This window comes from Podarcis tiliguerta (assembly GCF_965153285.1).
Source record: "Podarcis tiliguerta genome assembly, chromosome: 4".
Taxonomy (NCBI): Eukaryota; Metazoa; Chordata; class Lepidosauria; order Squamata; family Lacertidae; genus Podarcis; species Podarcis tiliguerta.
This window is the reverse complement of record NC_139537.1, coordinates 99,333,548-99,347,493: the sequence shown is the minus strand read 5'-3', so window position 1 is coordinate 99,347,493 and position 13,946 is coordinate 99,333,548. Positions and strand designations below refer to the sequence as shown.

The following is a 13,946-nucleotide window of genomic DNA, read 5'->3' as shown; positions in this document are numbered from 1 at the left end:
TCACAGCACACGCTTTCTGTCTTCCACTCCCCAGAAGAAACCCTTCTTCCAGTTTTACAAGCAACTCCGCTGAAGTAAGAGTTTTGCATTGCTCCGCAACCACAGAGCCCTACAATTTGAAATGTTCAGCAAAGCATTCTTTACTTTGATGTAGCAACTGATGGGTGCTTTTGTTTTTAAAGAGAAAACAAATGCAAAAATCAGTCAGAATGTTTGTATGCAGTTTCTCTGCTTTCTCATCAGCATATACATCATTCCAAGGCCATTGCTAGGGGGAATCACCCACTACAGAGTTTCTGCTTTTGCTAGTAAAACTTCACCTAATGCACTGTGATGCCACCCACCTTACAGAATAAATGATTAATCAAGTACACACCCCAGGGGGACTCTTCCCCATCGGCATCAGATTTTGCTGGAGCAAAGGAAGCCTAGCCTGTCATGAGACATGTCTCAATCATGAGAACTGGGAAACATTTTTTAATGTGATTTAGCAGGGATGGAAACTAGATCTCATTTATAGCTGCTGAAAAAGGTGCTGTAAAATACCAATTGAGCTCTCTCTCTCTCTCTCTCTCTCTCTCTCTCTCTCACACACACACTTTTAATATCTATCCAGAGGGCTGGTCCATTTTATCTTAGGTAGGATTTAAAAATGAATAAACTGCTAGCGATCAAAACAAATCCAGCTCCTGGTCATTTTAACCCCTCCTGGGAAGAAAAAAAAGAAAAAAGGGGGGGTGGAGGAGGTCATATGCAGATCTTCAGACACATTTTCTCTCCAGCAAAGACTTGATAGGTGGGGTGCTTTCTGTTACCTGTCCTTACAAAACTTGACCCCCCCACCGAAGGAAGTGTGTTCCCAATAACAAAGAATATTAAATAATACAAATACATATCCTGGGTTTGCATCATGACGATCCAAGGTGCGGGGAGGGAGGGAAGAAGATCTGATCTCCATATAAATAAACGCTAGCTGAGAGATCTAGGCGGAAAGGAGGAAGAAGCAGAAGAGAGAGATCCCTAAATTCTGCAAACTGAGGTTGGAACGGGACGTTTAAAGCAGAAGAACGCTCTTTGGCAGAGGTGGATTTGACCCTGCGTTGAGTGAAAATGACCTAGGGGAGGGAGGCCCAGCCTGCCTCCCAACACGGATCGCCTGGAGATTTTGTTTGGCGGCTGAAGCTTCATCCGCTTCTTTGACCGGAGTCTGGCGAGGGGATGCGAGGCAGAAGCGCACGAGTTTGCTGCCTCTTGGTGGCTCGCTGCAGCCGGCAGAGAAAAGGAGAGGGAGACACAACACCGAAGGAAGTGAAAGAAAAGAGAAAACCAACTGATGGGTTTCTTTCCCCCCGGAAAAGCAAAACAAGGAGGAGCCTCCCAGCATCTTCCTGCCTCCGCCGCGCACTCGCCTCCCTCCTCCTCCTCCGCTCCCTCTGGTCCAGCTCCGGAGGAGGAGGCGCCCCGCCGCCCAGCCTCTTCCCGGGCGCCTGCTCTCTCCCGCCCAGCCCGCCCGGCTCCTCTTCGCTCCGTCCTCTCGCGCCCGCGCGACCCCCGCTCCGTCTCAGCGGCCGCGTCGCTTTCCACTTCCTTCCGTCATCGGACGCGGCACCCGGGACAGCCAGTGGGCAGCTAGATCGGAACTGCCTGCAGCCAATCACAGGGCCGGTTTCGCTTCAGAATCCCCGAGGCCTCAAGGGAAATGTAGTTCTCTTTAGAAGCCAAAACAAAAAAATTCCGGACCTTTTGACAAGTTTTAAAGGTCTCACCCCCACCAAAATCCCGCCCCCAAACACAAAAAGAGGACATGTCCGGGAAAATCCAGACGTATGGCAACCCTAGATCCTACGTGGAATTCATGATACATGCCGATAAAGAAAACAAAAAGCACCTGTTGACCATGTGTGCCAGAGGTTGAGAGACTGTCCATTTGCTCAGGATGAGCTAATAGAATAGGTGATAATCTTAGGGGTCATAATCTTTGTGAGACTAAGCTAAAAATAGAACAGTAGAAAGAGAAAGCGACAAGAGAAATCAATACACACTAAATTGAAAATATAAAAAGAATACCAAGACAAATTCTAGCCTGTGCTGCTCAGAAAGAAATTAATTGTCATATCTAGATGGACTAACAAGGGGGCACAGCTGAACAGGAAAATAATCTTTCACATGCACATGAGTGGATATCCTGTGCTGGATCCTGATTAGCCTGAAATGGTCAGGTGGTTTTTTAAAATGCACTTGTACCTGAGAATAGTTTCCACTGAGCTCAACAGAATTTATTTGTAAAGTACATACTTTGGATAGATCTGTTATTGCCACTTTCACAGATTAAAAGTTTCCTATAAACTGCAAAAGAAGTACTCAACTATTTCCTGGTTCTGTTTTCAAAATAAGCAGTTGAAGCTTTGGTTGGGCCCAAAGGGAGACTAGAGGAATGCCTTTTGGTTGTGTGTTCCACACTTGAGGTTGGCTCTAATTTGCGTCCAGCTTCGTCTTCTTCCTCTGCTCTAGAGAAACCTAAGGCTATGACTGATATGATGCCTGTTTTTTTGTTTTGTTACAGGAATTTTTAGGTAGGTTGGAAGTACTGGAATGCAACTCTGTGGGTGTCCCAGTGCCTGAGTGGGTATGGTCAGCAGCTGTTGGCAAGGGAAAGCTGGCTGGTCAAGTTGCTGGGAGTTCTCATGCTACATAGACATTGTAGAAGAAGAGGGCTATGAGTGCACATGTGCACCTGGCGCAAGGGGTAGGGCTGCAGAAGCAAGGGCACCATGCAAAGAGGAGGAGGAAGAATTGAGCACTGCTACCTTTGCTGTCCACAACAGCTCCTGGAGGCCTTTTGGTCCTCTTGAGTGAATCCAAGGAGGCAAGGACAAAAATTTACCAAGGGAAAATGGAGTGCTGAGAGTAGGAGAGAAGACTGGAGGGGCTGGTCTGAATGAGATAGTTGTTATATATTTTCATTTGAAGTTGAGACTAGATGGATCACTCAGGGCAGAGCTGGCAGGTCAGGGGCTGCCTTGGAGGTAGAAGAAAATAAAATGCTGGAAATTCTGAACCCCATTCCTGAGTTTTCTCCCTCCACTTCCAGGATAGCTGCCCTACTGCTCCCCCAGAAATAATCCACTTGAGAACTATAGGGATGTGCATAGGAAATCACTTTTGGTATGGAAAAGAATGGAGTGGTGGAAGGGAAGAGATTCTTTTTTTTCTAAATGAAATTCTGGATTGAAAATAATGTAATATAGATTCAGAAAAGAGCTTCTGCTGGCTGAGTGATATTTTTGGCTCCACCCTTAAACACAGAGTTTGGGGAATTAATTGTGTGTGTATGTAAAGTAGAAGTTTGGAAAGGTCTGTTTTTGGTGTGAAATGAGGATCCTTGCAGTTTTCAACTCTCACCACATCCCTTGTCTTAAAACACAAGGAATAAACTGTGTGTATGTTTCTGTTTAAAGCAAATGCTATGAAAGGGGGTGGACTTTGGCCTTTCAAACTTCTGTGGTGCCCTGTGCAAGGCCAACATTAGGCACCCACCCCCCTTGCCTCACACCTCCTATTGTTCTGAATTAACTACATCACAGCTGTGGCACCGTGTGCCACTCCCTTTGGCTCAGAGCCCAGTTTGGGGGGGGGGAGCAGTTGTGCTGCCTTAAATGTCAGTATTTGTAAAGCATATCCATTATGTTTGTATTTCGTAAAGAATAGGTGGTACTGGAGAACGGAGGTGATAGTTGACAACTGGCAGTTGGAAATTGGCAGTTGGGAGTTGCTTGTTACTTCTGTTAGTTCTGCCTTGACTGTGAAGGTGAGAGGTGTGGGGACTTCATGCAGACACTGTCTGGAAGGGTTTGTAAATTATACTTCAAATGTTGCCAGCTTGACAAGTAAAAAGACTGTTTGTGTAAGACACATATTTTTTTATCAAAACTAGCTAACACTTCTGCTCTTCATTTCCTCTTCTACCAGGTTTGTTTATGTGCCAGACAGGTAGACCTGCACAGCTGATCATGTTAACATTATGTGTTCCTATGAACACTTGTCTTTTCTTGTTTTCCCCTGTTTTCCCCCTGTTATCTTGTTTTTAGTAAAGAATAACAATATACCCTTGACCGAAGAACGGTACACTCCTTCTATCTGGGATGGACGTCCTCTTCCACCGAGCGCGCAGCTTCGGGAGGGATGCACACGGAGCGGTGAGGGAGGAAGGGGACACCCGCCTAGCCAGCCAAATCAGCCGAATCAACCCTGGCAATCAATGGGGTGACAGATGTCGCAGCCAGATCGTCCTCACATCCGAATAACAATATGTATAATGGTATAAGCATTGGTGGTGGTATAGACAATGAAATCAGAAGGCATTTATAAATGCATACAGTACTGACTGGCAACTATGGAATCAAAGAATCATAGATCTGTAGAATTGGAAGTGACCCTGAGGGTCATCTAGTCTAACCCCCTGCAATGCAGGAATCTCAGCTAAAGCAGCAGACCTCACCTGGAGTACTGTGTCCAGTTCTGGGCACCACAGTTCAAGAAGGACACTGACAAACTGGAACGTGTCCAGAGGAGGGCAACCAAAATGGTCAAAGGCCTGGAAACGATGCCTTATGAGGAACGGCTAAGGGAGCTGGGCATGTTTAGCCTGGAGAAGAGGAGGTTAAGGGGTGATATGATAGCCATGTTCAAATATATAAAAGGATGTCACATAGAGGAAGGAGAAAGGTTGTTTTCTGCTGCTCCAGAGAAGCGGACACGGAGCAATGGATCCAAACTACAAGAAAGAAGATTCCACCTAAACATTAGGAAGAACTTCCTGACAGTAAGAGCTGTTTGACAGTGGAATTTGCTGCCAAGGAGTGTGGTGGAGTCTCCTTCTTTGGAGGTCTTTAAGCAGAGGCTTGACAACCATATGTCAGGAGTGCTCTGATGGTGTTTCCTGCTGGGCAGGGGGTTGGACTCGATGGCCCTTGTGGTCTCTTCCAACTCTATGATTCTATGATTCTATGATCCATGACAGATGGCTATCCAACCTCTGCCGAAAAACCTCCAAGGAAGGAGAGTCCACCACCTTAGAATCATACCTTAGAACCTTCCAAGGGAGCACTTTCTGTCAGAAAGTTCTTCTTGATATTTAGTCAGAATCTTCTTTCAGTGTGGTGTAGTGGTTAAGAGCGGTAGTCTCATAATCTGGGGAACCGGGTTCGCTTCCCCGCTCCTCCACATGCAGCTGCTGGGAGACCTTGGGCCAGTCACACTTCTCTGAAGTCTCTCAGCCCCACTCACCTCACAGAGTGTTTGTTGTGGGGGAGGAAGGGAAAGGAGAATGTTAGCCGCTTTGAGACTCCTGAAGGGGAGTGAAAGGCGGGATATCAAATCCAAACTCTTCTTCTTCTTCTTCTTTCTTGTAACTTGAAGCCATTAGTTCAAGTCCCACCCTCCAGAGCAGGAGAAAACAAGCTTATTCCCTCTTTCATGTGACATGTGAATAATTGGATTGCATCATTAACACTGGCTGTTCAAAAGTGCAGTTCACAACAAACTGAGGAATACCACTTATAGTTAAGGTTTCTATCTAAATTTCCAACCAGTGACATATTTGCTCATTTGTTAGACTTCATGTTTTTTATTTGAATGACATGTTCACAGTGACTGTAGTTAAAGTTTAATGTGTCATTTGATGTCATGCCCCTGTGAAATCCATGACATCACCATGATGTCGCCAGGGGACTCCCTCAGGTTTGGGCCCTGAAATCTCAGGGTCTGGAATACTCCTGACTTGACAACCCTTTTCTCTAGTCATCAATCTGTACTTGATTGGGCGGATAGGATAGTTGTTGGGCGGATAGGATAGTTGTTTCCTTGTTGTAAACTATACATAGATGTCTCTGTCCCATTTAGGGACCATTTATTCCTGTAACCAAGCAAAATCATTGTGAAGTAAACATTTCATATTTCAAATATGAAATGTAAATGGCAAAGATTGAAGCTATAATAAATTTAAAAAATTTTGATTATCCATTTCAGCTCTGCTATTCATGACTTACCTATATGAATTTAACTTTAGAATGTATTTTACACCTCTTGTTTTGTCTGTTCTCATAATATGTTTGTGAGTAGAGGCACTATTAATCCTCCTGTAAAGATGGGGAATTGATTTTGAAAAGTAATGACTTGCCCAAGGCCACAAAATGACGCCGTAGCAGAAGTGGCAAATTAGCCCAGGTCATGAAGATCCAGCTGTGATCTATTTTCCTAGGGAATTTATTCAACACTACATCACACAGGGCTTTATTCAATATCTTTGAATTCAGTTTGGCACATTCCCTTTCACTGCAGTGTGAACAGCTTTGCTCAACTTATACCAGTTTATATAAACTCAGAAAAAGAGTTTCCCAATTTCCATGTACTCACAGTTTCCCTTGAATATTTTTAAAAAGATGCAAAGACCAAAGAAGAATCCAATGTCTTCCATTGATTCCCTTTTGTAATAGAAGGCTCTAACATAATTCTTGACTTGTCTGTTGCTACAGATTGGATTTTTATTAGCTGACAACTGTTGCTTGTAAAATAAATAAATAAATAAATGCCTTCTTTAAATAGTGTACATTGACAAAATTAGATTTCCTACTTGGATTTTACATTTATTTTGTTTGACGTCATGTAACCAGTAAATTAGACCAACAGTACCTGGGGACCCACGTTTGAAGAATGCCGCATTGGATTTTGTCAGCAATAATAAAAATAACAGCAGTAGTTGATACTGGTAATAAAGTTCATTCTGATGGTGATTAAATCTCACTAGAATAGTGCTAAATAAAAATCCAGTAATCACACTTTTGAATTATTTAGAAGGGTATGTGGAGGAAGGGAATAAAGAAATGGTTACAATATTTTGAACATCAGCTAAAATGTCTAAATATTTTGTTTTGGGGGTAACTATGCCTACTCTCTTTTCTTAGTGGTTCTATAGAATATGGGATCCATCAGTTTTGTATAAACATACATAACTGTGTGAGAGAAAATATAAGATGTGGAAACAGATTTATTGGGGAAATTTGTGATTTTATTGCCTTTTGGAATGAAAAGTTTGGGGAAGTTATTAGATCACTAGGTTCATTAGTTTACTCTATAGTATTTTAAATTGATAGACAATATAATATTTTCTGTAAAAAGGGTAAAGGTACCCCTGACCGTTAAGTCCAGTCACAGACGACTCTGGGGTTGCGGCGCTCATCTCGCTTTATTGGCCGAGGGAGCCGGAGTACAGCTTCTGGGTCATGTGGCCAGCAGAACTAAGCTGCTTCTGGTGAACCAGAGCAGCCCACGGAAATGCCGTTTACCTTCCCGCCGGAGCGGTACCTATTTCTCTACTTGCACTTTGACGTGCTTTCGAACTGCTAGGTGGGCAGGAGCAGGGACCGAGCAACTGGAACTCACCCCATTGCAGGGATTCAAACCGCTGACCTTCTGATCGGCAAGTCCTAGGCTCTGTGGTTTAGCCACAGAGCCACCCGTGTCCCTAATATTTTCTGTATTTCTGTTAAATGCATTTATGTAAAACTTTTAATTTTTATTATTTTTCTGTTATTTACATCACCCATATAGAAATTATTTAAAAGGAAAAGGGATTTTTTTTTAAGAAAAACACCTTTTGACACTAAACCCAACCCAACAATTTCAGCTTGAAAATATTGTTTTAGATTCAGTTAGAGTCAATATTCAAACATAAAGGAAGGAAGGAAAAGACATTGAGATAGGGTTGACATGAATCCGGGAATTCTTGGACATGTCTTCTTTAGGCGGCCCTACATGCCCATTCATGGGGAATTCTACATTTTAAAGCAAATGTCCTGGATTTTGGGTTAAAAAAATATTTGTGGGCTCTGTCTCTGGCTTGGGTGGCTTGGGCTTGGGTGGCTTGGGCTATCAGAAGCTCAACACCCTTTTTGTCCAGATTTTTACCTCTTGAAATATGGCAACCCTAATTGCGAAGGCCTCCCAGCAATTGAGGAATTTAGAGGGGAATGCTGATCCACATGTGCCCAACGCTCACCAATAAGGCTGCTCTGATGGTCCTGCCAGAGAATGGATTGTTGGGTGAAGCAGTTCCCTTTGCACATTGGGCATGGAATGGCGGTAGAGGATGGTTCAAGCTGGCAAGAGGTGACACTGTATAGCTGTAAAAAGAGCGACGCTACTCAAACCACTACAGTGGTACCTTGGTTTGCAAACAGTCTGGTTTGCATACGTCTTGGATTACAAACACGTCAAACCTGGAATTGCGTGTCCCGGTTTGAAAACTTTATTTTGGATTACAACCCATATTTTATTTTATTTTATTTTATGGATTATGAACAAAAAATATTTGGAGGCCCCATTGGCAAAAGTACGCCTTAGGTTACAACCTGTTTTGGTTTACAAACGGACCTCTGGAACAGATTATGGTTGTAACCCAAGGTACCACTGTACTTGCTGCTGAAGTAATTCATAATCCATCTGTCAAAAATGGATGTACTATCTAGCTGTGAAAAGCTGTGACAAATATTTACAGATTTTTTAGGTCCATGCCTAGTAAATCACTCTTCCTTAAGACTGACTTCATATTCTATGTATTTATATATTTGCCTTTTGGTCCTATCCTGTTAAAAATGTTTAGTATAAGATGCTAGGGCTGTCGTTCAGCATCCCCCCCCCCAAACAGAACTTAATCATTGGAGTAGAGGCAGAAGAAGACCCCTCATCTGCAGTGCATGAGCATGCAAATGTGTGCATGCGGACATTGTGACATCATGCCAGCACAGCATGCAATTTCGCACACTGCAGCTACTGTGAACCGTTGATAACATCTTTTAGGATATTTATATAGTTTTGGTACATCTTTGACAGCAACAAATAACTATGGCTTTTTACATCAGTGAAAGACTGGCAATTGCTATCGTAGAGTACATGAACGCAGCAGGTTGTGTATTAGCATCTACAACATGTAGTAGACAGTGAGTGGTTGGTGATTAGGTAGGGGTGAGGACAATAATCCATGCTATGAACCTGGGGTGTTGCAATAAAAACATGTTTATATGTGCATTATGTGAGGGCTTGTGTGTCAATTATATTACAAGTTTTTTCCTGCAGCTTAAATTTAGAGGGGTTTTTTTGTCTTTTTGACACATGATAGCATAAGCTGCCTGCAGACAAGCCAGAATATGCAACCTGTCATAATCAAAGCACATGTTCATTATCATGACAGATACTGAGTGTCATGAAAAATGGTTCTAATTGTGTGTTTTTTAATTGTAGAAGCTAAGTCACATAATATATCTTCTGCTAAATATAATTCATTGATTTCTCCTGCTCTGCTGATACCTAGTTTGGGACAGAAGTTTTCTCCCGAACTCAGGTGATCTACTCTTATCGTTCTTGTGACCCCAAATCTTGTGCCACCTTAAACTTACATCCAGGACGTTTTTTTTCAGCTGGAATTTGCTGGAACTCAGTTCTGGCCCCTCTCAGGTGGGGGCTACTGCCATTATAAGAGAACAAGGGAGGCCTTCGTGGTGAGTTCCAGCACCTCTTTTTCTAGAAAAATAGCACTGCTTACATCCCTGATTCAAGGTTACCCAAGCAATCATACTACAGAATATCATTGTATTTAAATTTATGTTTTTAACACTTGAATCATTTATGGGTTTATAAATGGTTCTGTCTCATCAACTCATTCAGTTTTAATCTAGCAATTATTGCTTTAATTTTCTCTTCAGTTCTTTGGTTTTACCTTTTGTTTTTTGTTTTTCTTTACAAAAAGAATAATGAAGCGAAAATAGGGCTGACCCAGAACAACAAGTGTCAGTTGTAGTCTTTCTGAAACTCTTTTTGAGTTCTTCAGAGTTTCTCAGATTTTTTTACTTGAGTATTTTCTTGCCATTTCTCTTTAGGCCATACTAGACACTCAAGTGAAACTGAGCTACCATAGAAATTCTACTAAGCTTATTAAAATTCCTTCATCTTCCTTTGAAATCCTAAGATATTGCATGCAAGGAGGAAGCCTTACATTTACTTGATATTTCACTTTAAGATAAACATTTAGTGGAAATTATGCCTTTGGTTTCTCTGTCATGTACCGGTAATTCCTCACATTTCTTGGAGAAACCTTATTGCTTTACTGAGCTCAACAGAGCAAAATAATGAAGCTCGGGTCTCATTGTCACTTTTTGCCCTTTAATTTCTAGGCACAGGCTCACACTTTCCAGTTTGTGTCAAAGCACTTCCCCCTATCCCCACCCCTGGGAAGCACAAACTCGGAACAAATGGCAATTTGGGTGTTCCACAGATTGCTGTTTGCTCTGATTCAGTGGTAGTGAGTGAAAATCCCGGGGGAGGGGAGCACTCAGAGCAAAGGTAAGTTGGGTGAACCATGAGTTTGTGAAACTCAGAAGCTCAATTCTATGCAAAGATGTTTAATCCACTGTAAGCATACCTTTGACTGCAGTCCTAAATACACTTACACACCTGCTAAAAGGAGTACTAAAAGACCAGTTCTGTTGACAATAAAGTGCTTTTGACTTTTTCTCCCCAACTGAAGCCCCTGCTTTCTCCAGGCTTGAAGACAAACCACTTCTGAACTGAATGAGAATCTCCTGTGCAGATTACACCATGGAGAAGTATGCTGCTCCAAAATACAATAAAAAATCGAGCTGAGTGGAGCAATCCCCATGGGTTTACCAAAAGTAGCTCTTTGAATTGTGCCTGTCATTTATAAAATCATAATGAATTATATAGCTCTTGTTTGCAAAGTTATTAATGACAGCTCATGAACGTGTACAATCAAAAATATAGGGGGATTTACTGGTAAACAGAATGAAAGACCTTGCCCAAAGCCACAGAGAAAGTCACTGTAGAAATTGAACTCTACATTTCTAGCTTTTGGTGACATATAAGCTACACTCTAGTATACGATGTCTGAAGCCTCCCATTTTATTTTCCTAGTGAGCATTAAATGCACCTTGAGAAACACTGTACACTGTATTTGCTTGTTTACCTTAAGAAAGCCACAATCTAAGAGAATAGGCGAAAATGCAGTTCAGGGAATGCTGAACCATGGAAGCCAGAGGGAAGGACTGTTAGGGTATCCAGTAGAAAACACTGGAAACATTGGAAATGACACTAATACAATGAATAGGCCAACACTGCATTATCAGGATCAACAAAACAATAAATCAGTCATTGGGGAGATTTTTCAAACAACAGCATGGAATGAATTATGAAATGCAAACACAAAGCTGTAACCAGCCTATCTATGGAATGCTTCTAAGTTTATTTACAAGGGAACACACTAACAGATTACTCGTGGCATCGACAGTAAATATATTTTTATCCTGGATGACTGCAGGATCTGTGTGGCAGAGGGATTAAGTTAATTGGGAAGACTTGAAAGCAGCAAATCTCTGGGAACAGGCAGACTTCAAGTCAGGGTATTTAAAGGACAGTCAAAGCCAATGTCACTTGCCATGGAAAGAATCACAAAAAGGTTGGCAAGGGCAAAAAAGTAATTCAGAAATGGTGTGGGGGAGGGGAGGGGAGGGGACAAAGCCATTCAAGTCACTCACTAAAGGACAGTGGTTAGCTGTAAATATATAAATATATAAAAGCAAGTAGTGTCTTTTTTCATATTGTATATTATCTGTGCTTGTGAGTTAATGTGGGTAACGTCTGAATTATGCAGAATGCAATACTATGAGGTAGTAAAGTTCATGATTGTGATACTTCAGATTGCATGTGGTTGCCATATTTTTTAGTATTTCCCTACAGGAGAAGCACCTTCAAATAGCAAAACTGCACATGAGAGAAGCCTGTTGGGTTAAAAACAACAACAACAACAACAACAACAACAACAACAACAACAACAACAACAACAAACCACCACCATGGAGATAAAAATTACAGTCTTCTACATATAGTCTCAGGTAGTACAGTCCAGAATTCTATTACCTCAGTCTACCCTGAGATCCTGACTAAAGATTAGAGCTCTCACGTGAAGAGTGGCCGCATCTGTTGAGAATTTTGAGATATTCTCCAGAAACACACACACACAGAGAGAGAGAGAGAGAGAGAGAGAGAAGAAGAAAAAATCTGGAGAGACTCGTGCGCCTGCTGGCCACCTTTCTCCATCCATTCTCTTGCCTTGCCCAGCATCTCCCTGGGAAGCTTCAGAATTCCTAGCACAGTGTTCTCCAACCTGGTGCCCTCCCATCAGTCCTGGACAATGTGGCCAAAGGGCAGAGATGATGGGAGTTACAGTCCAAAATATCAAAAGGCTGGAGAAGACTGGTGCAACATGTAGCCAAGCACTCATTCAGAATATTATGTAGAATGGCTGCAAGTTTCTTCAGCAATTCAAATGTAACCAGGTAAAAGGGAATTTCATGGATGTGTTTCTTCTGTAAGCCTCTTTCCTTTGATGTAGGCATCAAAGCCTGGATATGAAAAGCGGAAATATGCCAGTACAAGCATCCATTAGGGAACTGATTTGAAAATCTACCGCCTGTTCCATCTTTCAGATCTTACCTACGCCTTTCTTGAAACTCAACACCACTGAGGGAAATTTCTTGGTTCTACTATAGTGATAACATGTCATTATGGAAAGCTTACTTTGCACCCCCTAGACCTTTTGGGTCTCCTTTTTTCCACTAGAACCCCAAGATCTACCACCCAGAGCAAAAGATAGGATTAAAGAACAGGATGCCTCTGAGCAAATTCTGAGTTTAAGAATTTGTTTTCAGAACAAGAGCTGATCTAAGTTCAAAATCTTTCCACACAAAAGTCCGCTCCTGGTCAGTGTTCTTCATTTCAGCAGCCTTAATTTAGGTGAATTTTTGTTGTTGTTGTTGTTGTTGTTGCTATTATTAAACAATCTAAACAAGTTAGAAACTTTTGCCTGCAAGGTACCCAGAGATCTTTTAGTAGATCTCAAACTATCTTTTCCCCACCCCGTTGCAGACACAACAGTTTGTTGTGTGACGTCTCTTTACTTGAGGTCCAGACAAGATGCTCACATTTGCTTTCCTGACAGTTCTATATATTATGCAAAGAGGAAAATATGCCTGTATATTATGAAAAGGTATGCATGCTCCTAGTGCAGAACTAGAGATGAGGGAGAAATCTGATTCTGGTCTCATTTGAAGTTGAATATAACAGATATTCACAAATTTGCATCTAGACTAGACTGCTAGGAGCTACATTCCTCAAAAACAAAGCAAGAGATGGAATACCTTTGCAAAGATATAGCCCTGTCTACATATTTCTAACCCTAAAAATGAATCCAAGAAGATCCACATCCAGGGGATGGACAGGATGTAAGCAAAAAGTGGACTTAGAATCATAGAATCATAGAGTTGGAAGAGACCACAAGGGTCATCGAGTCCAACCCCCTGCCAAGCAGGAAACACCATCAGAGCACTCCTGACATATGGTTGTCAAGCCTCTGCTTAAAGACCTCCAAAGAAGGAGACTCCACCACACTCCTTGGCAGCAAATTCCACTGTCGAACAGCTCTTACTGTCAGGAAGTTCTTCCTAATGTTTAGGTGGAATCTTCTTTCTTGTAGTTTGGATCCATTGCTCCGTGTCCGCTTCTCTGGAGCAGCAGAAAACAACCTTTCTCCCTCCTCTATGTGACATCCTTTTATATATTTGAACATGGCTATCATATCACCCCTTAACCTCCTTTTCTCCAGGCTAAACATGCCCAGCTCCCTTAGCCGATCCTCATAAGGCATTGTTTCCAGGCCTTTGACCATTTTGGTTGCCCTCCTCTGTACACGTTCTAGTTTGTCAGTGTCCTTCTTGAACTGTGGTGCCCAGAACTGGACACAGTACTCCAGGTGAGGTCTGACCAGAGCAGAATACAGTGGCACGATAACTTCCCTTGATCTAGATGCTATACTCCTATTG

General features: G+C 42.2%; 1 long non-coding RNA gene across 1 annotated transcript; it reads left to right on the top strand.

Annotated features, from left to right (window-relative positions):
* Window positions 1–2,397: 2,397 nt before the first annotated feature.
* Window positions 2,398–12,098, top strand: LOC310675399. The gene is made up of 5 exons (XR_014510107.1): window positions 2,398–3,904; window positions 6,534–6,565; window positions 9,474–9,554; window positions 10,580–10,658; window positions 11,806–12,098. It is a non-coding gene; the product is annotated as an uncharacterized lncRNA (long non-coding RNA).
* The last annotated feature ends 1,848 nt before the right edge of the window (window positions 12,099–13,946 follow it).